The sequence below is a fragment of the Mycetomoellerius zeteki genome, unplaced genomic scaffold, assembly GCF_001594055.1.
Source record: "Mycetomoellerius zeteki isolate Tzet28-1 unplaced genomic scaffold, Tzet1.0 scaffold100, whole genome shotgun sequence".
NCBI classification, from domain to species: Eukaryota; Metazoa; Arthropoda; class Insecta; order Hymenoptera; family Formicidae; genus Mycetomoellerius; species Mycetomoellerius zeteki.
Genome location: NW_017255912.1, coordinates 320,718 through 347,782, shown reverse-complemented (window position 1 = coordinate 347,782; position 27,065 = coordinate 320,718). Strand labels below are relative to the sequence as shown.

Here is a 27,065-nt window from a genome sequence, read left to right as displayed (position 1 = left end):
AACTGTTTAAAAACTCTTTTAATTATATTATTACTTGATGTAAAAGAGTCCTCTTAATTTTTAGTTTTTTCAATAATGTAAAAGAGTTCCTTTTAATTCTTTCTTCAATAATCAATAGTTTTTAAGCTGTAGTGTAAAAATTATGCTCACAGAGCATGTTTGATAGCTATCATAGTTTAAAAACTATTCATTATCGAGTCTTGTATCTACGATATCTTTTGTCCATTACATTATATAAGCTACATTATATATGAAAACTATTATAACTCATTTCACCTGAATTCAATTTTCTATATAATCAGTAAGAGTTTCTTTTGTACATTTATATAAAAACTATAAAATAACTACTGTTATTACATAATTTTCCGTTTAATATAGTGATATATTTACACAATTAGAGGTAAAAGTAAATACTAATTTTTATAAAAAAATACAATTTTACATATATTTTCTAGTATATATTAACTTATTATTTTCATTGTTTTATAATCTTCTACATTTTCAAATCACGCATACATATTTTTTAGACGATTTCCATATTTTCTTTCTGATAATAATAAAATTTTATTAAATAAACAAAGAAGATCATATTCGGTCAAAATCTTAATGCTCAATAATATTTTTATGTGAATTGTTACAATCTAATAAAATTTTACATTCAATATCTTTATAAGATCTTTCATACGCAGAATACGATTCATAAACAGATCAAATTTTGTCTATGAATGAAAATGATATCTCACAGAATTCTCGATTCATACATTATATCGAGGTAAGTGGCGCTCGTTTCATTTGTCAAATATAATCCGCGCATCATTAATGCGTTGGGAATACCTCTCGTATCGTACAACTGCTATGTTCATTATTAAAATCCGGGACACAGATTAAAGCAACCGATGAATAATTCAGCCGAATTATGAAGAATATCGACGCAACGAAATTCTCCGACTGTACGAAATTAAGCTACTCACGTCGATTTTACATTGTCATGTAAATGCGCTTGTGCATTGATCACAAGCGACATTCCTCGTTTTTACGCACTGTATACATCAGTGTAGATTTACGCGCCCGTGTGCGTGCTTATATGTGTGTGTTTGACGTTCCTGCGCGCGCGTCTATCTTCCAATATCGCGAAAACGCAACGGAACTTTTCTCGTAAAAGTCTTTATAAGATTTCTTGTAAAGGTTTCGAACTTTTCTGCCGCTTCTGATACTTATGTATATTTATGCATTATTTATCATAATGTATCTCGCGCAGTTTATGTATATTTCTGTTACCGCAAAGTCTCGGTAGCGAAGAAAAAAGAGAGAGCCGTACGATTACTATTTTTCTTGGCGAACTCGTGCGCATTCTGCGGCAGCAATAAGACTTCATCACCATTGCGAAAATGGAATAATTACAATCATAGATATGTAAAATTGTCGACATGCAAAATTTTATTATATAGTTGTCGCGTGATTATGCATTTTACATAGACGAAATGATCTATTTTCAATATTCGAAAAATTTGTAGTGGGTAAATTTTTTTTACGGTGCATTTTGCATTTTTTTTAGCTGTTGTTATTAGACGCACAACTGTTTATAAATTCGGGAACGTTTGCGGTTTTTTCGCATCTACAAAAAGTTAAGTATACTCGGTGAAAAAGACTAGAGAAACAAAAAAATTTTAAGAAGAAACGAAATAGAATAGAATTATATAAATTTATTTTTTATTTTCTACAATATTTTTTGTTTCTAAAATACATGAAATTGAAACTCAATATTGTTTCAATACTTTTATTTTACTTTGAAAAATTGTAGCCTGATGAAATATTATCGGATAAAATTAACAAAAAAATATGTTAAAGCAAGTCTTCTAAACTTTAAAATGTTTTTTTTTAATTGATGCGATGAGTTTTTGCAATAATATCGAATTCCTTGTATAAAATTTCATAATAAAATGTTTTTTAACTTTGACATTAAAGACTTTACAAAAAAAAGAGAAAAAATGTTTTTTATAATGTTCTCGACTCGCATAAATTTTTTCTAAAATTTTTTAAGACTTTTTAAATTTAACTTTTTGTAAGATATCAGAAAACTATGTGTTCTGGAACTTATAAACGATAGTGTTTATTAAAAAAATAATAATGTATTAGAAAAATAATAATGTATTAGAAAAATTGATAGTTTGTGAATAATTCTACGCGTAATTTGTGATAGAATGTCGTTTAATTCTTTAAGGAAACGCTACACATAATATATTCTACTTGTCAAGTTTTTATACTAGAGATTGCAGCGAATAAAAATTCCGAAGATACTTTGTCGGGTGAAACTCGTTTAATTTAAAGCCCCTCGGACATTCGTGAAACCTCTAAGCCGTCATCTCGTCTTCGTTGACGAATTCCCTCGGTGGGATTAGCCGCGACCTTGGAATGCGGCGTATTATAAAAATATCTCCGTCCCGAGAGAAAGCCTGTCTTCTCTCTGGTACATCGTCCCTGAAACTGAAAAAAAAATGCAATCTCGACCTCCTAGCGTTTTTACTGTCCGTGAAGCAATGCGCGCGTTTCTCTACCGGTGGAAAATTTCATAAACTCTTATATTTATGCGCGACATAAAAGAAAAGCATTTGTTTCTTATGCGTGGAATTTGATAAATTAAATAGGCCTGTATCTGTACAATGTTTGTAGCGTCGTACGTGTTTTTGCATGAGGAAGTTTGGCCAAGACATAAAAGAAAGCTAAGGAAAAATATAGGGTACAAACTAATTTTCTTAAAGCAATAATAGACTTATATCGGATTAAAACCAAATTTTGAGAATCCTCTATAAAAATTTTGAAATTAAAGCTACAGCTAATGTGTAATGCATTTCCATAATGACACATGTATACAAAATTGAAATGCTTTATAGTGTATTAAATATAACTTAATCTGTTTCTTTCTCTAATATCTACATAGTTTGCAACACGATCCTATAATGTGACAAAAAAAGAACAGCCATTAAATCATTAAAACCATAATACTTTTTTTACTGAACGCAAGATCTTAAACAAAGGTATTATAATTATTATTGAAAGAAATATTTAAATAACTTAAGAGTTTTTCATTTCTCGCGTTTTCCCGATCACCTCGAACAATCGAAAAGTGCTTTACCGAATTATGGTACCAGAAACTGCCGAATAGAGGTGAGTAAGAGGCGAGAGTGGATACACTAGAGTTAAATTTTAATTTGCAACTAGTTAAAAAGTTAACGGAAGCGGAGTGCTCGTTGGCGGCGCGATTATAATGTAAGAGGAGCGAAGTTCTCTCGCGGCTTATATAAGGCATTCTCTTCCTTTTGGCGAAAGACATCATTCCCTTCATTTTTTTTCTTTAACTAAGATTACGTAAACGTCGCAGAAATTCGCGTCAATTCTAAGTTTTTCTAAAATTCTAAAATTGTTCTTTAATGTGATGTCAAATTTGTTATCTAAGAATCCTTTGTGAATCTAAAAAGAGCTGAATTAAAAACGAGATATAAAAAGAAAAAACGTGCTTTGCTGCGAACCGATAACATAATGATATAACTGCAATAATTACTTGTGACAATGGCGAATAATGTAACGATGCGTCGAATGTCTCTTTGCATCTAATAGACGCTGGAACGACCTGTTTCGCTTACTTTTCTTCCTAATTGGTCTTCACCGTCGCGTGATGGTTAGGAGTATTCTCTGAATGAGAATTGTACCGGTGTCTGGTCTTTGTAGTGCTACAAAAAGCAATGATATCTTTATTTTATAAATGCATACAGAACATCTGTATTCATGAATATCGTAGTTGATCCAAACGTATAGAGAAAATCTTTTATTAATTTACAGGAAACAAAACTGCATTAATAAAGATTTTTTTTTTTTGTGACGTTGTTAGTGACGTTTTAGTGACAAAAGACATCTCGTAGTTTTTAGATTGCATTTATAAATTTTAATATATCGCTCCCTTACTTCGAAAGTGACATAAAAACGTTATTTTCGAGCTATTATTACCATGAGTGAGTTAAATAAACACATTATCCTATCAATTATCAAAAGAAAAGTAACTTAACTTCATAAAAAAATTTCAAAATCGTTACAATTTAAAAAAGGATTTTTAAAGATAATATCATTTTTAGACCGCGTATGTGAGAGACACATCTTATTTATCGATTTTTAAAGAGTTGTGAAATGAAAATGACAAAATGACATTTGACAATGTTAAAAGCATTTTCTTTTTATCGATATTATTTAATTAGTCAATAATTTTCTGTCAAGTTAAAAAATCATTTTTCTCAATTCCCGAGAAACTTAATCTTTTAAGTTGTTATTTTTAAAGTAAGGGGGTGATTAAAAAATGTAGTAGATATTATTTACAATAGAGTCTTTTCCGAATTTTAATATTTTTTTCTTGCAATCTCGTTAAAAATTTTTGGCGACTTTAACAGTGCAATTATAGGGAGATAAAAAAATGTGTAACCTATCTATTTTCTTTAACTATTCATTTCCAATATAGCTTTTCGGATCTTCTGATATTACAAATATGTATAATATATATGGCTCTTAAAAGGGCCGAATTCACGATAGAACGTGTATTGGATTTATCTATAATATTAAATCTTTATCTTGTTAAATGTATGCGTATAAATTCAAGACAAGGATTTAATATTAACAATATACTAAAAATAACGGAAAATGAAAAGATTATAGACAGATCCCTACGCAAGGTAGAGCGTGTACTGAATATATTTATTATTCTCTGCTTTAATTACACAAATTATCTGCTTTAAAAACACAAAAATTATATAAGGAAATAATTTGTGTTTTTAAAGCAGAGAATTTGTGTATTTAAAGCAGAGAATTTATGTTTTTTTTAAAGAAGATAATTTGTATTTTTATAACAAAGAATTTGTATTTTTAAAGCAGAGAATTTGTATTTTTAGGTAAGATTTAATACATAAAACATTTGTGTTTTTAGTAAAGATTTAATACATAAAACACATACGCATGTGCTATACTAATCGTATTTTAAAAAACTAAAATCAGCTCTTTTCAAGGCCATATATATTTGTAATGTCGGAAGATCCGAAAAGCTATAATGGAAATAAATAAAAATAGATAGGTTAAATATTTTTTCGACCTTCCCCGGTTGATTATCACTGTTAAAGTAATTTTTATCAAGAAAGATTTTTATCAAGATTGCATGAAAAAAACATTAAAATTTAGAAAAAGCCTTATTATAAATAATTACCTAAAGAGTAATTATGTAGAATAGAGTCTTTTTCGAATTTCAACATTTTTTGGCTGTAATCTTAATAAAAATCTTTGTTATGATTCAGACAGTGATAATCAACCGGGGGAAATCGAAAAATATAATCTACTCATTTTTTAAATAATTTGTTTTCAATATAGCGCGGTCCATCCCTTCTGCCTAAAGGCGTTCGACTTTCCACGCGAAATGAGGTCCACCTCATCTTGAAAATTGTACGCCTCTAGGCAGAGGAGATGGGGTGAACTTCGCTTCACGCGACAAGTCGGACGTCCCTAGACAAGGGTGAAGCGGGGTGAATCTTGTTTCGCGTGAAAAGTCATTACGTAAGCAGGGATGGTGTAATTCTTAATATTGTATGTAGCAGAAATAAGACGTTTTTTAAAACTTTTTTTTGTTAATAACTTTTTAACGAGTAACGATCGTTAAAACTTCCTCAAGATCACTCAGGGTCATGACTTCGATAACATATGTCAAGGTCAAGGTCATTGGGGGAGGCTTCTCTTATCTCATTTTTACCATAAATAGTTAAAAAAAAATAGGTAGGTTATACATTCTTCGACCTCCCCTGGTTGATTATCACTATTTTTTATTTACTATATATTTTTTTTATTTTTACTCTGTATTCTGCTTTTGTATTTTCTTATTTTATTTTATTGTATGTAATTCATTGTACTTATGTATATAATTGTATGTATATAATTATCTTATATTACTTTATACTTTGTACTTTTTACTCTATTTTGTTTTGCTCTTACAGCAGAACAATCTATCTATCTGAGTCATAACAAAGATTTTTATCAAGATTGCAGCTGAAAAATGTCTGCTGAAAATTGAGAAAGGCTCTTTTATTCTACATAATTACCTGACAAAGTACTCTGTTATGACATAGGAATGATTTGTGTAGGATTAAAAGTGTTTTCATAATATTTTTTACGTAGTTGGAAATGTCAAATGTGAATCAAAACAAAGTAAAAACTTTTATAAATGGTAAATAATGGTAAAACATGTAATATCAACACCTGACATTTAAATAATAACTAAAATCATATTATTCCATGTCTTTAAATTATTCAAATATACTCGCGTGGTAAAAGCAAAGCCTTCATTTATGCTGACTTCTTGATAGACAGCGAAAATTAACGCATCAGAAAATAGCGTAACTTTATTGGCATTGTGAAATTCGCGGTTTGTCACGGAAAACGAAACGATCGGCACTGTACACAATCGTTATCGACGTGCAATGGTTTGTACAAAGTGACCGAAAAAGAAAAAGAGAAAAAGAAAAGGATAACAATAGCTGCTGAATAGAAAGTAAGATTGTGTGACGGAAAAAAAAATAGTAAGTCACGAGAAAATGAAACTTCCTTTTCCAGGTAGATAAGTCGTCGAGACACGTTCGTCATTATTGCAACGACGGAAATATCAACGGATCCATTATTTCCGATCCCTCTTTTTCTTATTTCCATAAAAGATCGTCCGAGTAAGACGCGATCGTCGGTCTCTTGTCGCAGTGTTGCTTCTCTACATGCTACACCGATTCTGAAATTTTAATTAATATTTTCCATTATTCATGGAAAGACTTCATTATATTTCGATACTTGATGCGAGAGTCGTGTCTTTGTCATTTATGATGAAAGACAAAAGATGACAGGAAGGCGAGAGCAAGACAGAATAGGGCAAAGAAAAAGAAAGGATAGAAGGGAACAGTTTGATGGAGAAAACCATCTTATTAGGTACATCTAAAACGTGAAGGGCACTTGAAGCATGAATTTATCGCACCAATGCGTGAATAAGTTTCGGACGGATAGTACCGCGTGAATCGAGTTCGTTACAGGGAGACGCGGTAATTGCCTTCCACCTCAGCCTTCCACCGACTACACCAGCCAAGTCGCGGGATGAGCGAAACTACAAAGAGACGATGGGCCGCGAATGGAAGGAGAAGGAATTGACTAGAACGGGAGAACGCTCTTGGAAACGATCGAGAATCTTGTGATTCCAATTAACCGATAACGAGCAAAAGTAATATCCCGGTTTCTTTTCTTCCGCCCTCTTCGGTCCCAGTCCTCCTCCCGTTCTTCCCATTCCTTCGCCGTATCGCGTTATGCTGTTTCTTTTCTCGAAGTAGATCGATTCCGCGGTCTACAATTCCGTGATGTTCGCGGGAATAAACGAAGAAAAGAAGTTACCATCCTCTCTAAACACATATATATATTATATATACAGAGTTTTGAGTCTTTTATTAACATTCTTGAATTAATTGAATTTGAAATGCGTTACTTCAGAATACCGATCGTGTAATTTTTTTTCTTGGGGCAAAAACTAAAAAATATAAATTTTTGCCATTGAAGTTAATGGAGAAATTTTTCACTTTTTACGTTTCCACGTTTTCTAGGGAAAAAGTTACATGATCGCTATCCTAACAAAAAATGTCGAAATAGCAATTGTTTTTAAATTATAAGAGAAGATCTAACTGAAATCCATTAAAAATCTACTAATCTATTAAAAATCTGAACAGAAATTTAAATCATTAGAATATTGAATAATTTAAAAATCTTTCTTTATACAACTTTAAATGAATTCTATTTTTATCAAAATTTAATTGATTAATTAATATAATATAAAAAAAATGTATGTATATGTTTAAGTTGGGAAATTTGGGGGGATTATTAATATTTCAGATTTGATTGCGTTGAAAGTCCGACAATCATATCGGCACGCAATTATAATTTCTGAAATTAATTCATTTAAATGAATTTAGAATAGTTCAATATCTTAACGTTCAGACCGTTAGTGGCGCTTCTTAGTTTAAAGTATTGTAGAGGTAATATAAGCGGTCTTCAATCTTATTATAAAAAAATGTGTTAAATAAAAAGTTGAAGATTATAACAAATTTTTATATTAAAGATTGTAAAAAAGAAATACGAAGATTTTGCTTTACGACAAAAGAAATCTGTTTAAGATTATACAATCCTGTATATGATAGTGGTACACGCACGACAGCGCATCAGTTTATATCGATGTACATCAGAACGTGCCAATAATTACTCCTGAACGAACATGAGAAGAGGGAAATAATTTATTACGTTAGTCAATCGTGATCCCGCAAAGGTTTATTCGCGCACCGAGAATCGTCCGCTTTGCAAAGTTTCTGCTCGAAGCTTATCTAAGTTATTGCTTAACGCTACGCAACATCGGTAATCGAGTAATAATTAATGGCATTCGTCCAACATGAGCTGAGCGAGAATTCGCTCGACGAACGTAGGCGAAATTCATGAGGTGTATGAATGCGCGTGAATTATTTACTTTGAAAAAGCTGCATGTTATAAGCGTTTTGCGATGCTTCCATACACGTGCACATACAATGGAAAGTTCGATAAACATGAAAAAGTATCATATAAAAATTGACGAATGTTGGACATAAAGTCGTCGTTTCAGTATATCGATGGACTACATAAGATTTGCCATCGGCTTCGAGTTGTCACGGAATATACGCATCTCATTTCACTGTATCTATCAGTAAGATACAAAAGAACAAATCTCTCTTAAAAGATCTTAAATTCTCTTTTCGCTATTATATAGTAGAAAACGCTATTGAATATTCTAGAATTAAATTAAGTTGAATGATATTAAGTTTAATAAAACAGAAATGATATTGGTTCAGAGTTTATCTCATCCTCAGTGAAAATTTGATAGAAAATTGATCAAAGAATCCGCAAATTAATGATTCAGATCTGGAACACTACGTTGATGGCCCGTGTATGAATATTTCACTCATGTTCAAAATTGCTCGAACACAGACGAATCCTCCGCAAAGGGCGACCAAGTATGCTAGTGCGTCCTATTCGGCAAAAGCTCTCACTCTGTGAGCAGTAGTGGGCTTGCAGGGCACTTCCTGACTAATTGCCGGCGGGTTCGCTGTTTCCCGGAAGTCCCGTGGAAATATAGCTTCCGCGGGTCGAAGCACCGAAGACAAACCACTGGAAGTCTCGAGCCTATCCCATAGCGTGGAACCGACCTCGTAGATTCTCCCGAATACATTTCTCGAGTACACACTCACCGACCAACATACCCCCACACACGAGCTGCTTAAGATCCGAGTGCCTTGAAACAACGTCGCCGATGTACTAAATTCTCATGTTTAATTAGCGATTACTGGAGGAACATATGCTTAGTCGCAGCACTACGATAATACGTTTGCAGTAAAAGTGTCAACGCGAAAATTAAGTTCTCGCATGTCGCTCTTGAAATTTATCGTTTGAAGAATAAATTGAGATCTGCAATTTTTAAAAGCAGACAAATAATTTGATAAATAATATATAATCCTTTTTAATTTTAAGTGGATTGAAAACAAAGGTATACAATTCGCGTATGTGTTTCCTGTAACTTGATTATTTAAAATATCTTTGTTGTTTTTAATAATACGAGAAAATATCACAGGAGAAAGTTGTCTGATTCGAAGGGATACATATTATGATGAGCAATAACTTTTTCTCAAGATCATGTTTTTTGTGAGACTTTATTCACTTTTTTAAATGGAATTGTATGATTTTTTTACACAATATGATTCCTCTAATTATCTTGCATATAAAAGTATAAAGGTAGAGATATCAAAAAACCAATAGTGCATGAAATATTTTATACTTTATTCTGACACATATTGATATAAAATGTTAAATAACTCGTAAATTATTAATTTTTTGATAATCGTATTTTAATACTTTTATGAACAGAGAGAACAGAGAGAACAAAATAATGAGATGAGAGAATTAATTAATGTAAAGAAAGCACAAAGTTGCTTATTTAAAAAATTATCCATTTTGCATACATATTTTTTTTAAAGCAACTATATATTTTCTTTACACCAATTGATTCATCTCATTATTTTGTTCACGCGTATAAGTGTTAAGATACGATATACCTTTGAATATTTCCGTATTCGATAATATTTTATCGCTATTTTATCTCGTTTATAAGTTCCAACTGTTTTAATATTAAATGAGTATAAATCTAATTCAAAACATTTTAAACTCCACTAACCGCAGTAGTATTGATATCAAATTGAATTCATAGTTTCCTCTTGAGAAATTAATTCAACAGCTCAGAGTAATTTTCCATTAGATGCGACCCGACACGTTTTTCTCATTACGTACGACTTGCCCTGCAACGTATCAAAGCCTCATCAAGATCGCATAAGGCCCGTTCTACCCTTTTGCATTAATTAATTACAAACGTGGAGCGTGACGTTGTCCGAGGTCTCGGTTTTTAATTCCCCTTGCGAGTTTGGCTTCTACTTTTTGGTGTACGACAATGGCCGCCAATCCGAGCAGGGAAAGAAACAAGCGTTCTACTGTTCACTCTGAAAATTTCTAAAAAGAAAGTAACATCATGAATATCGTCCTCTTTTTGTGGGATGCATGACATTTTCTTCTATTAAAGTTTTGGCAGTTGCAGAAGGGACTATTACTCGAAAAGGAGTCTTTTTCAGACATGTCGCTCCCCTACTTCGAAAGTGACATAACTAAAAAAATTGAGTTTCCTAGAAAAGAGGAAAAGATATTTTTCAACTTGACAAAAAATTATTGACAATCAATAATGTCGGTAAAAAGAATATATTCTTAATATGACACAAAATCTGACACTGTCATTTTCGTTTCACAATTCTTGTTGTGTCACTTCTGCAGTAAAGGGGAGTGATATTTTTTTATAAAAACTTTCATCATTCAAACAAGAACATTTCTTTACAAAAAAAAAATTTAGTATCAATTTCCATGAATAAATTTTTAATTGAATAGGTTTATAATCGATTTAATATTATTGTAATCAATCAAAAATTCAATTATTTACGTTGTATTTTCTTCAACGGATTATATACTGGATTTCGATTTTAGTTCCCGATCAAGTTTATCACCTTGCACATATAGTCACGATTTTTGCAGATCCAAACGAGTTTCCGCGAGAACCTCTCTCGCATTCTCCCGTTCTCGGATTTCTAGACGAGCCTTGTCGACGACCGGGCATGTCGCGTCTTGGGACTGGACGCGTAATCGTAATTAACGAGGCAAAAATGGAGCCGTAGCGACATGACGCGGTCGCGCCAAGTGAAAACTCATATTTACCGGTTAGCGAACTCAGACGTCTCCGCGGTGTAATGTCACGGCATTACGCGATGCGCCGGGAATACGAGCTCTCGCCACTGTTGGAAATAAGCCGTGCCCAAGTTGGGAATATGTGTCGCGGAAACAAACGAGAGGATCTTGATAAAAAGGAATGGTGCGCATGGCTTTGTCCAGTTACAAACGATCGTGAATTGCCGAGAGAAGATGGTTCTTTAATGCTAATTCGAGTATTACCTTCGGATTATCCGACTGCCATGTAAAACACTTTTTTACCATATGTACGTGATCTGTCTTTCATACCGTTTGCTCAATGAGTGGAGATTAAATTAATAATTGTGATAATTAGTACATAACAAATAATAAAAATTTTTAAAACAATTTGTTTTATATATAAACAATCTGTTTATATAAAATATCGTACATTGTCAAGTGTATGATAAACACTATATTTTTCATAAATTAAAAGAAAATTGTATGGAATTTATTACGAAGGAAAAATATATATCAAGAGAAAATATAATGTTGTGAAGTTGAAAAAATTGCGAATGGAATTTATATTATACATATGATAGGAATGAATATTGATGAATATTGACTTCGATGTATTTAAAAAAAATTCTCTCATAAACCGTTTTCGAGAGATTTGCCTAAAAAAGTGGTCTGATCTCGATAATCCTTGTATAAAATTGTGTGTTTTATGATCAACAATATTTTAAAATAATATTTATATACAACAATATGTGCCCAACATATTTTACCATAATTAGAAAAATAATACGAGGGCAAATCAATAAGTACCCGTGTTAGTAATGATGACGCAAGATTTTCACAAAACTTTTTTTTATTTTTCAACGTAATCCCCTTTTAGGAGGATACACTTTTCACAACGTTTCTGCCATTTTTTTAACCCCTCCGAAAAATACGATTTGTCGAACTCTGCAAAATAAGCCTCTGTTTCTGGTGGATGCGGCAGCAATTCGTACCGCAATTCGACCAATTTGGCTGTGGCGACTGCGGAGGAGTGAGCCGGTGCATTGTCCTGATGGAACAACACTTTTTTTTCGCCAAATGGGGGCGTTTTTTCTTCAATTCAACATCGAATCGGTCGAATAAGTCAGCATAGTACTGTCCCGTGATAGTTTTGCTTTTCCCCATGTAGTCGATGAAGATTACACCTTGCGCATTCCAAAAAACATTGGCCATCACTTTTCCGGCCTGGGACAGTCTTGGCCTTCTTCGGAGCACGTTCGCCGGGTGAAATCCACACTGTTTTGACTGTACCTTGGTCTCCGGTGTGTAGTAATGAATCCATGTTTCATCAACAGTTACTACTCGACGCAAAAATTCCTTCGGATTGCGCTTGAACAGCTCCAAACGTTGCTTTGAAATTGATAGCCGCATTCGCTTGTTGTCCACCGTGAGCAATCGCGGCACCCATCGGGCCGACAGCTTTTTCATTCCCAAATTATTATGCAAAATATTGAATGCCGTTTCATACGACACGCCTATGACCTCTGCTACTTCACGCACTTTCGTTCGGCGATCAGCGAGAATCATGTCATGGACTTTTTCAACGATTTCCTCAGTAACCACGTCTGCCGGGCGACCTGGGCGCTCCTCATCAAAAATAGACGAACGACCACGTTTGAATTCGTTGAACCAATATTTGACGGTTGTCATAGATGGTGAAGGGTTCCCATAGACGGCATCCAACTTTGTTTTTATTTCTTCGCACGTTTTTTCATTCAAAAATAAAAAATGAATTACGGATCGATATTGTTCTTTTTCCATCGTATCGGAAAACATCAAACACTCTCACTACGAATTGCTGTCAAATCAAGACTATTGCATGAATCACTCTGAAATTTTGTATGGCGTCATTTGAAAGATGGTAGTACACGATGGTAATGCCAACTTGCATCAGCAACGTCATCTATCTTCAAACACTTATTGATTTGCCCTCGTATTTGCCTATATGTAATGTACATACGGATGTTACATACGTAACACTTATCCGTGATATCCATTCCCTTTTATCAGTGAAAAAGTTCACCTGATGGAGAGGCATTTTTGTCATAACGAAAATTCAATCCGAAAGAAAGAACGTACAAAAGTTCAGAAGGGAAATCGGGGTAGGAGGGGAAGAGAGCGAGAGGGACAAGAGGATCGATAGACATTAACGGTGGACGGATTGGGGGGAGTAAAATAAAAATTATAAGCCCGAGTAATCCTCTTCTGGTGCATTCTCGTTAATGACAAAAATTTCCAGCTCGTACCGGACTACCTACGCGCTTTTAACGAATTCGCGCTTGCTCCGTAAGAGAAAGGTAATACAATATTTTCCGCGTTGAGTATAAGAGAGAGGATCACCTGCCCCCTTGCTTGTTCTCTCTCTCTCTCTCTCTCTCTCTCTCTCTCTCCTTTTCCTTCCTTCCCCCCCTCTCTCATTCCTTCTCTTTGGTGAACAATTAAAAGCTCGGAACGGTGCGCAAGGGATAATTGCTCTTCGTTTCGATGCGAAAGCGAGGATTTCTAGCGGGGAGCCCCGGACAATAAAGCTCGAGCCGTAGCTGCGTGACAAGGGGACGATGCGATTGTGCCGGAGCGACAACCCGGTATGTCGAACGACCAAATGGATTTTACGTGTACACGAAAAATAGAGGTCCGGCCTGGGTAGTATTGTGCTCGATATAACTCGCCGGCACAGGAGACAGAGAGGAGTCACGCGGAGCAACGCGCGACCCGCATGTTGTACGCGCGTTACACCTACATTTACACCGCCGCCTGTAATCCACCCCGCCCGTGACAACACCGTGGCGCGGCACAAGCGTAAGTACCGGACGAACGACGTGATAAATTTATTTCCCGCCGTTGAAATGCATCTCGTATTGTGCGCGCGAGCGCGCCTGATGTGTGCCCGCTGCTCGCGTTTCTCGTCTTCAGAAGTCGCCAGCAATTTCATTTACGCATCCATGTATTTTTCACTCTCGAAAGATTTTTACCTTCTTCCCCTCTTTCCAACTTTAATTATAGATGCTCATCATCTTAATTTACAAATCGTAAAAGTGCAATTAGTGCGTAAAATCATCGTCGAAATGATAATAAAGTTTATCGCTTATTAAGATAACCGGACCCTATGGGCTTGGTACCCAGTATGCCCTACTCGTTATTTATGAGTAATTACACGGTGAATTTAACAGATGGCATTAAATCGCGCAACTCTGTCCATTCGACTCGATTGCATCAGTTTGTTGTTCAATTTGTTCATTCTGTTATTGTCAGTAAAGCAAAATGCAGAACGTCATATCGTGATAGAATAATTCATGATATAATAATTCGTAAATAAGTAATTACTTTCTATAATAATTAAGAGATAATTATTAATTTTGATAGTTCATATTATTGTAGCTCTATATTTAAACTTTACAATATTGTATTTAGTTTATACTTTTATTACAATATTTTTTTATAATCGAAAAGAAGAAACTCTTTGTAAGGTAGAACCGATATGGCCAACCAGGAGTCTGTACATTGATTATAACCTTTGTTTTGAAACTTTTTTTTATTTCGAATTATGGATTTTATTTACCTGATAAACATCGTGGAGATGAGTAAATAAGTCAATTCTTTTTGTATTTTTATATGTCAACAAATATACATTAATCAATACATTAATAAATTTATAATTTTATAAAAGCAATACATTAGATCGTATTTTTTATTTCTCTAACATATTTTTACGAAAATGGGTAAAATATATATTTAGATTATATTGAGTATATGTATATCTATAAATACGACTTAAATGATACTTTCTTTTAAAACCTTCACTCATTTATGTAAATGTGTATTTGAAAATATCTTTTATTTTTTTTTTAATATTTAGAAATGTTTCTTCTTTCGAATAACTAGATTAGTTTTCAATTTTGGACTCACAATCAACAGAAAATTAGAAAAAAATCACAAATCTTCGGTAGGCCATATAGGATCCGGTTACTTCACAATAAAAGGTATACTTAATAATCAGTTTTGCAATGGTTTTGCATTCGTAATGTTCTTTATCTGATAAAAAAAATCTCTCATTATCCCTACTTCATTATCCCTGTGATGTTAAAAGTAAACGATGAATGCGACATGATAATTTTCGTCGTACAGAATTAAATGAGGTTGTCTATAAGATTATAAGAAAGAAACGCGCTTAAATTCTCGGAGAATGTGATCGATGATTGATATCATTTTTGCGGATTTTTTTGTGCAATTTTGTAGAAGTCTTTCGACCGTCGTACAGTGCAATTACAATCGCGGCGGAAGTAAAAGGCCGAGGTACTAATACGTGACTTGCACGCCACGCGTCAAAACGAAAGCGTCAATTTTAATTACGTGCTCGCGCTACGCGCTCGCCTATCCGGGATATCGGGATAAAACGGCAGCACGTATACAGTTATATATCCGCCGGCGGGCAGGTGCGATATCGGCTATCGCCTCCGTTCGTCCCTCGCTGTATCCTGCCACGTGAAATCGGAAAATGTGAGCACGTGAACGTTACTGCCGCCGGTCCGATATTCTCGTTCTTTTTTTTCCTTTTCTCTCTCTCTTTCTCTCTCTCTCTCTTTCATTTATGTTATCTTTTTCTCCATCGGCATTACATCGACATGCACATTTCCGCATTCGTTAGCGTCTTTGAATACCAGAAAAAGAATAGAAGCTTGAGGAAGCTTCCCAATTATTATGAATACACGTACGAGAAACATGTTGGAAGCGAGCTGTGTTACATTACAATTCTGCTCTTTTTCTCATGACGTATAATGTTTAATCAACGTTGATTTTTTGTCACTTATTTCAAATAAGTGCATGATAATTAATAAAAGATACTATATCGCGGAAGAATAATATAAAAAAAAACAAATGTTTTAAATGATCGATTAAAATAGTTATCTAAGTAACAACATTTTTAAATTCAATCTTAATATCTTAATATCTGGCGTATTATTAAGTAATAATTATATAAGCAGTATAAAGTAGTTTGCAATAAAATATTACATTTACAAGATTCATGTTGGCGAATTAACGTGCTAACATTTCGGGTTTGCATTAGATGGCCAATCTAATAACGTAAGAATACATTTATCACATCTTGACTCTGCATGTCCGCTAACATAGTTTACAGTATGTACACGTTCGCTTCTCCCTCCTCTTCAATTACCCCGAATGCAATTTCTCGTATGACGCTGTCTGCATCTGATCTAGATATACCTGCCGTCGCCGTCCGTGTCTCATTACGGTCCGTCGACGTCCTCTGATAATATTAGCTCGCCGTGATCTCGATTTCCTTCATTTTCTGCTAACGATTCTTAATTAGAAACATTCGTACAATAGAATTAAGAATTAGTGCTTTTGGTAAAATATTCGATCCACCAACGCATAAATTATAGTTATATAAATTATTGTACGCTGCAAAATTGCAAAGGAAAATTAAGGTTGTATACTTTAATTAAAGCTCGTGGAGTTTACCAATTTAGCGTAACGTCTACATCGATGTAACGTAAACATGCAACAACGAAGGATATACATAAGTGTTGATATACATCGCCAAAGTTTCTTTGATTAGAAACAAACGGGGAATCAATATTAATCCGTAATTAATTCGTAAGTATCTCTCTCCCTTTCTTTTTATCTCGGTACGTATCTAGTGGCATAATTAATTCAGCGGACATTTTCCCCCATGGGCTTTTGCCTCTCTGTTCGTTCTTCCTCCCGAGCAGGATGCCGGCACGTCCCAGGACGTGGATCGACCGTATTGCGAATTTAAAGCACGGAAGACGAAAGGGAGTTAATTTCGCGCGGCGTTGAGCCGTGATGCGGCGCCATCGTGGAAACCGAGTGAACATGAGACGGGGCCGTGGCATCGCAATGTGTCTTTCGACCAGTCGGCAAACCCTCGCCCTCGCTCGAGGGTAATTGCGTTTGTGTGTAGCCAGGAAGTTTTATTTGGCTGGCATTTATTCGGCAACGAAGAGACAGCCGGCCCACTTAGGCGGGGAGACAAATGTATTTACGTCGTGAATCTGCCAGGATGCCCGCATCCACCTTTCAAGCTTACCCCGTTTATCCGGGGGATTGCCGCGAAATTAAGGGGCCCGTGCTCCTCCCTCGACTATTTTTGTGGCTGGGAAAAGACGACGTACCGCGTCTCCACGGCGGATCGAATAATCGTCGAACATTCGATGGTATTAGTGTGAACAACGAGGTAGTAGATAAATACTGGTAGGTAGTAGCTACAGCTAGGTCGATTGCAGCTAACACGTTTTCTTTGAAATTCCATTATGTTCTGGTCCAATTAATTGATTTGCTTGGTGGAAAGGAACAAATGAGTTGGAGAGTACAGGATGCTGTATTGCCTCGCTTTAAATTTTCTATCTAGAATTTGTTAGTAAATACGTTCCTGAAGATTGATGCGAAACTTTGCGAAATACTCAGTGTTTTTAAAAATTGATTGTAGAGAGAGAGAGAGAGAGAGAGAGAGAGAGAGAGAGAGAGAGAGAGACGTCGGGAGAAATTAAAGAAGAGCATTCCAGACATTTTTGCTTTTTCCGAGTAAATGGCCTGTGTCTGACTAAGTATTATTTCGTTCCTCTTTCTGCTTAGGTTATTTATAGCCTCATAAGTTGTATCTGACTCGCATATCTTCGTATCGTTTTAACGACGGAGATGGTTGGCATACTTTCCGCATCGTTCAAAATATCTAGAAGTAGAAAACCAGCAGTGAAGATTATGGAGAGCATAAGCTGAACCACAGCTATTATAGTAAAATAGTACTTTATAAATCAAATAATTTTCCAAATGTACCTACAAATTTATTATTAAAATTGGTTAAGAGAGAAAGACCATTCTAAATTTATTGAAAATTAATGTAATTTGAGTACTTTCGATTATTAGGCACTTTAACATTTCTCGATCACAGTGCTACCGAGTCACACGAAATGTCATTTAAAGAAAATTGATTTGTGCTCTATTTTACTTATACCTGAAATTGTATAAAATTATCTGTATTACAGCTAGTTCGATCTACGCTAAATATCACGATTCAAGTTCTAACTTTAAAACTCGCCGCGGCATATCGCGATAACTCGACGACATGACCCGCGACGTAAGGGATACAGTTCGTCGCTTATGACACAGCCGGGGTTGGCAACGCGCGCAAACGAACGTGTACGTGTAAACGCTCGCTCCGATAATAGATTCCCCATTTGGAGTTCAGAGTTCTACGGCGAATCTGTAACTCCGGCGATCAAACTGCTTGCAAAGTTTGTCGCTCGAATCGAATGGGAGTTTGGGTAACTCGTACCTACGTTCGCTCTCGCTCGTATCCGCCTCGTACCCTCGTACACGTACACGTACACGTACACGCGCTGCATCCCTCTATTTCTCTCTTCTTATTCTCTCTCTCTCTCTCTCTCTCTCTCTCTCTCTCCTTCTCTCTCTTTTCACGTATCTACTTAAGATATATAGATGTAATATACATATCCGCGTACAAGGTATTCTAGAACTCTCTGTCTGACTTGAAATTAAGAGTTACAAAAGTTAAAGGCTAAGAAGAATATCAGTTGAATTATTTGACATTTTTAAAAAGTGCAGACTATCTACGAATTAACTTGATTTAATTGTCCCCTTCCATTTTTAATTTTTAAAATTAAATTAAAAAATTTTTCTTTTTAATTTTTCTCGTCTTTGATTTTTCTTTTAATTCTTTAACAGTGAACGTTGCATATTTGCAACGCTAAAATTAAATTTCGGGTAAAATCTGCAGGATGTATGCAGATTAATCAGGCAAAAAAAATATTTTGCTGTTCTAGATTATTCCAGTTAAAATTATCGCTGTTTTTTGGTAGAAAATTATATATCATACGCGTAGAATTTATAACACAATATTCTAATAATATGCTCAAGAGAATTTAATCTCATCATCAAATATGAATCACTGCTAAATATGAATCACAGTCACAGTCATCTGATTGAACGTTACAGAGAAACTTTCTATTTCATATTTTACAAATCTATCATAATATCCTTTTTCGAAATTTTCTGATTTACAATGGAAAAAACTGAAAGTGAAAATCTGAGCTGATCCGACTGAGCTAATGGCTGATAATGTGGCTGGGCACAGAATACCGAATAGCTTGAAACAGGGCGCGGAAATTAGCAGAAAACTCACTGCGCACCACAAAGAGACTTTTTTTTTCATAGAATAATATTTAGTGTGATCAAAGAAAATGTTATTGCATCGAAAAATATTGCTTCAAATAAACGTATTTTTTGTATTCAAATTAAAATATTGGTATATTAAACAAAATAATATTTCATTTAAAATTAAATTGTTTCAATGAAATAAATGTAAGTCAAACAAATAGAAATCTCCAATATAAAGAAATCTTTTTCTCTATGTATCCGCCAGAAAGTCTATATGTCGGTATATGTATTAAATATTAACTAAAAGTATACATTGACAGATTTTTTACAAATCTATCACAAATCTTACAGAGAGAGACATTTTCGAGCAAACTCAGTAAAGAAATTGTTTTTTTAATGACAAAATGATGACGTCTTTAGAGGGATAATGTTAATAAAAAATTATTATATGTCTTGCTCTAATCCTATTGATGTCATAATAAATATTAATTAATAATTAATATTAAAGTCTTTATTGTTTTCATATTAACAATTTTTTTAACAGTGCATTTATGTGATTGTTTATGTATTTATATAAATCCAGCCAGACGCTCAAGCATATACTTGAACACACGTGAATACGACGTCGTTGCCGGTTGACTTGACAGCTGTGTGACTTTCTTCTACTATGGTAGTTGATGGTACCGAAGGGGAGTGTGACTTGTTCCCGTTCTTCGATTCCATCCACAGCTCACATCGTCACAGCGTGTACCATTAGCGTGTCTCTCGGCAACGTGTCGCAATGCCACGCTGTTCAAAATAAAAGTGTCGTTGTATTGCATCCGACAATATCGTTCTTTCATGGAAATAGACTCGAACTTGGGAATGACATTGCGCGACCTCAAACAGTCAAAGAATTATTGTTTTCTTTGATCGAGTTGCGTAATACCGAAAAGTACACCCGGTTGAATACGCGTGACTTCGTAACGACGCGACAACTTCTCTTTTCTCCCACTACGAAAAAGCATTATATCGATATTTGTAGTTTGTCTTTGGCTAGACAGCACCACCACCGTGTTTGTTTTCGATGCGTCGAAGATTGGAAACGAATATCGAACATTTACAGCGCGCTGCGACGAATGTTGCATGCACTCCGCAAACGATAACAGATTTTTCTTCACGCTCCAGAAACGTTTGTCATCTTTATTTCACTTCGTTCTACTATTAGATAATTCTACACGAGATTTAATTGCTCAGATATATTAATTATTTCTCGAAATAAATTATGAAAAGTAATAATTTCGTCATTACATCTGAAATACGAAATTAAATGTTTAATTTAAGCATTTCATATTATTCCATATTTATCGGACGATAATCAAACTATTCGATTATCTTTTAGTTAATTTTTAATTTTATTAATTTAAATAATTTCTAAATTTGAATAGTATCACTTTCCTGCGAGAATAAATCTATCTGCACTTTTTGCACGTTTATGAATCAATCAAATGAGCTCACGAATATTTCTTTAACTTTTTCGCATAATAATATACGCTACGATTTCCAGACGCGAGAGCTTTGCTGCAGGCTCGAAAGCATCCTCCAAATGTGAAAGTATTCTTCGGAACAGCGATTTAAGCATTCGATGGCAATATGAGAAAAATACCCTTTCCGATTGAGGAATATTATATCGTTCATCAATAAATATTAACTCGTCTTTTCATATAATCTTTTCAATATTTCTAGAAAATATCTTACAATTAGATTGCAAATTCTTTTGAAGTTATTATTAAATTATATTATTATTATTAAAATATTATTAACGTTTCAAAACCAAGAAATCAGTTCGGCTTGTAGTTTGGCAGAATTTAATACATAGTATATAAATTCACATCAAATTATTTAAGCACCAAAGATCCAGCTTCGACCGGCTTATTGGCTTTATTTCCTGTTAGATGTGCATTCACATGAACGGTCCAATAATATTCTTATTGTTTAAACTATTATTATTAAAATATTATTATTGAAATTATTGTTAAAGAAAAATTAAATACCGGCAAAATTTAAAATATAAAGTGAAACGTATTTACTTATTTAAGCTTAACTCAACGGTTATCAAGATTTTGATTCTTAATTAGGGGATGCTAGCGCGACAGTCGAACTCGACATCAATAGACTTTTTAATTTCAAATTACGAAAATGTTGATAATAGTAATTAATTAATTTCGTATATTATCGCTCTATTTCACTTATGCATACATCCTTATCTAACACATTGCATCTCTTGCAATATCGAGCATCTAGTTAGGTACAATTACTGCTCTGTTTACCATTCTGAGGGCCAGTCTCACTAACTCCGACTAACTTGATCCGAATAACTGGTCCGATTAAATTTCAATGCCAATTACGAAACTAAAAATATAACTTTCTGGCAGCTGTGAAAAACGACATATGGCATTAAAATAACTAATTTTATGTACTCACGGCAATAATAATAATTATTAAACAATCCTTGGTTTTTCATCATGCCGGAAAATTATGTTTTCAGTTTTGCAGTTACAGTACTGAAATTTAATCGGTCGATCAAATTAATCGAAATTGGTGAGATTGGCCCTGAATCTTCGCTAAGCATATACTGTTAAATCTATAGTGTCAAATTTAACGTGAGTCGCCACTGCTCCTACTAATATATCATTATTTTTTACCAAAACGATAGTTAAATTTGATTCTATATCGTGTCAATTTGACACTATATAGTATCAAATCGATTCCGTATAGTGTCAAATATAACCATTGCCTTAGTATAAAATAACGATATGATTGAATAGGAGCAGTGACGACTCACGTTAAGTTAAATTTGATATTATAGATTTAACAGTGTATACACGTGAATTACATTTAAGTAATATATTTTGTCTAGGCTTTCAATCATAGAACTTTTTCATTTTTGTGCGATTCTTTTTGTGAAATCGATATATATGGACTTTCTATTTGTGCATATTTTAATTCTGTAAAAAAAATTTGTGCATATTTTAATTCTGTAAAAAAAAATTTTGCAATCTGTAAAGCCAGTTCGAAAATTTTGGTTACACTGTAATTCATGGTAATTACTATCGCGCTATCATCCTCTTAAGTACAAACGCCATTTTTTAAATTCAGTTCTTAGTGTCTATTAATATCTCAGGACACCCTGTACATCGCTATAGCTTGCTCGTGAATTCGACACTGAAGAGCACTTATTGCACTCCTTGAATCGCGAGTAAATCGTACCGCTCGAATTCCACTACGGGAATACACCCGCGGTGACCTCTTTCTCTCATTTAATAAGTCTTCCTCAGTCTTTTCGTTTCAGCTTTAATCTTAAATTCCTGTTCTTCTCTCTTCGATTTCGAATATCGTGAGATATAGCTTAAATGCAGAGCATACGGTCGATAATAATCGCGACGAGTCCATTACGATGTCTTCAAGAATTCCTGGTAGGATTATAGATATCAGAAAAACCAGGATAACGGGCAGCTCTCGACTTCCTGTCATTTTGCGACGATAAATGCGGTAAGACAAAATTGTTTTAAGTCTCGATTATGGACTAAAAGAGATAGTCTGCGACATTTATTTTATTTTATTTTATTTTAATTGTAACTGCTGCGTAAGAACAGCAAAAATATAAATATGTCGAATGAATAACAGTGAGAAATAAAAAAATATGTAAGAGCTAAAATTAGTTAAATATTTATATGTTATATAATAATTATAATTTTTCTCTTGTAAATAAATATACTTATCTTTCCGTTTCAAATTCGAGATTTAAAACGTGCACTTCATTGCGGCTAATAATAATAAGAAATTGAGAAATCCATCACTTATTTCAGCCGGGCATTTTCTCTGCCTCGTTCTTTCCATTTTTCCTTTTGTTACCTGTCCATCCATCTCGTCCTTTGCCCTCTTGACGGCCTTGCCCGCGTGATTTACCGCGCGCTCCTCATTTTCCGCCTCCCCCTCCCTCCTCGCTCCAATCTCGTTCTGCCGGGTAAAGGATTCCGAAGAAATTGAGAAAGATTTGCCGACGCTACCGAGCGGGAAGCCGATGAAGGAAGGGAAGCCGAAGAATGTGAAAGGCAAGGAAAGAAACCATGGTACATCCGAGTCGAGAATGCGCCCGTATAAAGAAGAGGAACCGGCGCCTTTTCTTTTCTCGCCGATAAAATAACATTAGAGCCACGAGCGAGTCGAGTTAATTACAGTGGCCGCCTCGGCCCCAGCAAAATGACCATCCAGGGTCGCGTAATGGAAGTCCGCGAATTAAGTTCTCTCGCCGTAATCTGCATTATAAAACTGTCGCGGCAAATTCGTCAACGACGCAGCTGCCTGTGGAACATAAGTATAGCTTCTAGTTTATATTTACCACCCTAGGCATTTGGTTCATTTACGTTGCTCTGAGGGAATTGGGAAAAGAGGTTACAAAATATTATTTCTGATGCCGATTTATTCTGCCGTATTTCAGTAGACCTAAGCAGAATAAAAAGTCACGATGACATTAAAAATGACTCCAAGAATGACTATTAAAAATCATTTTTAGATCAATCATGATTCATTTTAATGTTATTTTGATGTTATTCGTAACCTATTGTTCTACCTGGGCCCAAGCAGAACACAAGTCATAATAACATAAAAATAACGTTAAAATGATGCCAAAATAATGGCTCCTAAGGCCTCTGTAACTCTTAACGACAATAACGATATCGTTATATTGTCATTGCGCAGCTTTCTTTGTTATGTTCAAAACCTGCGCAATGATAATTTAACAATATCACTATATACTGTCATTAAGAGTTACAGAAGAATAGGGATCTAAAAGTCATTTTTCAATCACGATTCATTTTAACGTCATTTCGACGTTAATACACGGATTTTGCTGAAGTATTTACAAAAACTAGATCAAATCTGAAAATAAATTTTGTTAGAATCATCAAAATGATTATGTAGGACGTTCAAAGCTAGTTACTAGAACGTCAAAACTTTTTGCAACATTTGCGGTTTACTCATTATGCTTGAGTATTATCTTACTTAATAATTTTTGATAGTCCAACAAAATTATTTTCAGATTTTCATCTAGTTAAATCGTTCTTTCCGTGCGTGACTTGTTCTGCTTGGGGAAAAATCGTTTCTGCAATCGTGACAGTTTCACGGAAAAAGATCAAAATTGCACATTATGACGCAATGAAAAATGTGGCGTCATACAATTAAGTTTCGTTATATTTTGATGGAACTCCTATTAACGATTCGCTCTTTATGAACAAACAAAGATAACATGTAATCTTCGACAATATGGCATGCTACTATCAAACGGATTGTTTTTTCACTGAAATCTCTTAATGTTACGTATTTTACCCGTAGAAATTTGTTATTATTATATGAGATAGGGAAACAGTTACCGTCTGGATCCTCACTCCGTTATTACGCGGCCGCGATTCTAAAGGAAAAGCGCCTTGTGGAAAATTGAATTTTAGGCGGATTACACGAACGCGTATTTCACATTTTTGCGGCTGGAAATGAAGCTTCGTTCTAAACTTAGTAACTTATTAACTTTTTAAAGCAACACCATAAACTCCCCTTTGCAACAGGTTAATGTTCTTGCAATTCGAACGTGCAAGATACATTTCTGTGTTTTACAAGAAATATCGCTCTGTTCGTCAATTATATATTAGTAGCTGGTTGAAAATAAATGAGCGTTTTATTTTTTTTTATTAGTAATGCAATATGAAGGTTATTCTACGGATGAAAATCAAGATTTCCATTGGCAACACGATGGCAGAAATCAGAAACGTCTCTAAAATAATTAAAAAGCGAATTAAAACAGCCAGCATCTCTCGCTCGATGTGCGGATAACGAATGAAATAACGGTGCAATCTTTTCCAATCATGGACCAACGATATGGTGCGCGCGCACATCGAAAAGTCGATGTTTTCAGGACCATGTACCACGTTGTCACCTCGATAAATCAGCCGAATTCCTGGCCGTGAGCCGCACTGGTTGCCGTCACGATCGCGGAAATATCAGCGTTTTACGTCTCCATCCTACTACATCGTAAAAAAGCCCTGGCAGAATCGAGTTTTGCGACGCAACCGAGCGTCGGTTGACTGCAGCATCGTATCGCACCCGGTATCAATAGTCGAAACATCGTTGCTCTTCACGTGAACGACGATACGAGAACGATTCGCGCGATATTTCGCGCTCGTATAGTTTGTATAGTCACTGAGTTTCGTCAAATGGATACAACTACGGCTACAATTTTCTTCACAACCTTTACAATTAAAAACATTCCCGAGGTAATAATTTATATACCATAAGAATTGAAGATAATGATCTATAACGAATGTCTGATTAAGACATTGCCGAATTGCAAGTAATATACGAGATATTTCTTAAATATTGTTCAATATTTTAAAAATTAAGTTTTGAGATCAATTTATAAAGAAAAGTTTTTATGAACGTATGGGTTTAAGGCTTTATTTAAAAAATATATGTATTTGTGTGTGTGTGTGTGTGTGTGTGTGTGTGTGTGTGTGTGTGTGTATCAAAATTCAATGGCAATATACTTTGAAAAAAGTTGGACATAAAAAATTAATTTTGTAAAACTTTTTTTGCTTAAGAACTGTTAAGAAAAAGCGATAAATTTATAGAATTTTTAACTCTCTGTATCTTTTAAGCCTCTGAGACTTATGCTTATATGAACTTCTCATGTGATAAAATTATCTCAAAATGACCTCAAAATCAACTTCTAAAATATTGAACAGTATTTTAAATATATTTGATATAGACCTATATTCATAAGTAATGTCTTATGATGCTAACGACTCTGTGATTTATGTTATCTTAAGACATTACTTAAAACAATCTTAAATATAAGAACTGACTGTGAATATCAGCCATAGAGATTTTTTGTGATAGAAGTATGTTTTCTTATAAGACTCAAACAATTATCTTTAGCTATTTTTTAGATTTTTAGACTTACGTCTCTTTTCGAGAGAGCTATTATCTATTATCTACTATATACGTATTTCCTAAGTATTTCGTGGTATCTAGAGAGCTTTATGTCACAAGGAAGTCTATTTTTAATGGTACTACTTTTAAACAGTCCATTTCTCATTAGTGTCACTCGTATCATTTTTAGGGCTTTTTTTTAATACTATCCTTTGCGAAGTATTACGTTGGGTTGCTGTCGCCGTTGGGCACTTCTTTCGTCATGAGGCGATCCAACATAGCAATCGCGCGGACCTTTCGAGACGTTCTTCCTGTAGCAGAAGAGTGGTACTGCCGTTGCGGAGTCGGACAGATTCCAATTTAGATCCGACGGCGTCGGTGCCGGCGGCAAGTCTCCCAGGCGGTGATGGTGAACAACCATCGGCATCGTTATCGGCGCAGCTTGCTAGCTCAGAGACGTTCCTTGCTCTCTGGTATAGACTACGGTCGTTTGTATACAAGTATGCAAGTGAACAGGAAATTAAGGAGCGTGGTCGAAGGGG

General features: G+C 34.6%; 1 long non-coding RNA gene across 1 annotated transcript in view; it reads right to left on the bottom strand.

Annotated features, from left to right (window-relative positions):
* Nucleotides 1-2,256: 2,256 nt before the first annotated feature.
* LOC108731259 (uncharacterized) overlaps nt 2,257-27,065 on the bottom strand; it is a 44,403-nt gene continuing 19,594 nt past the window's right edge. Inside the window, exons 2-3 of the long non-coding RNA XR_001937014.1 lie at nt 3,560-3,728; nt 2,257-2,484 (exon numbers count right to left, since the gene is read on the bottom strand). This is a non-coding gene — a long non-coding RNA (uncharacterized lncRNA). The remainder of the gene's footprint in view (nt 2,485-3,559; nt 3,729-27,065) is intronic.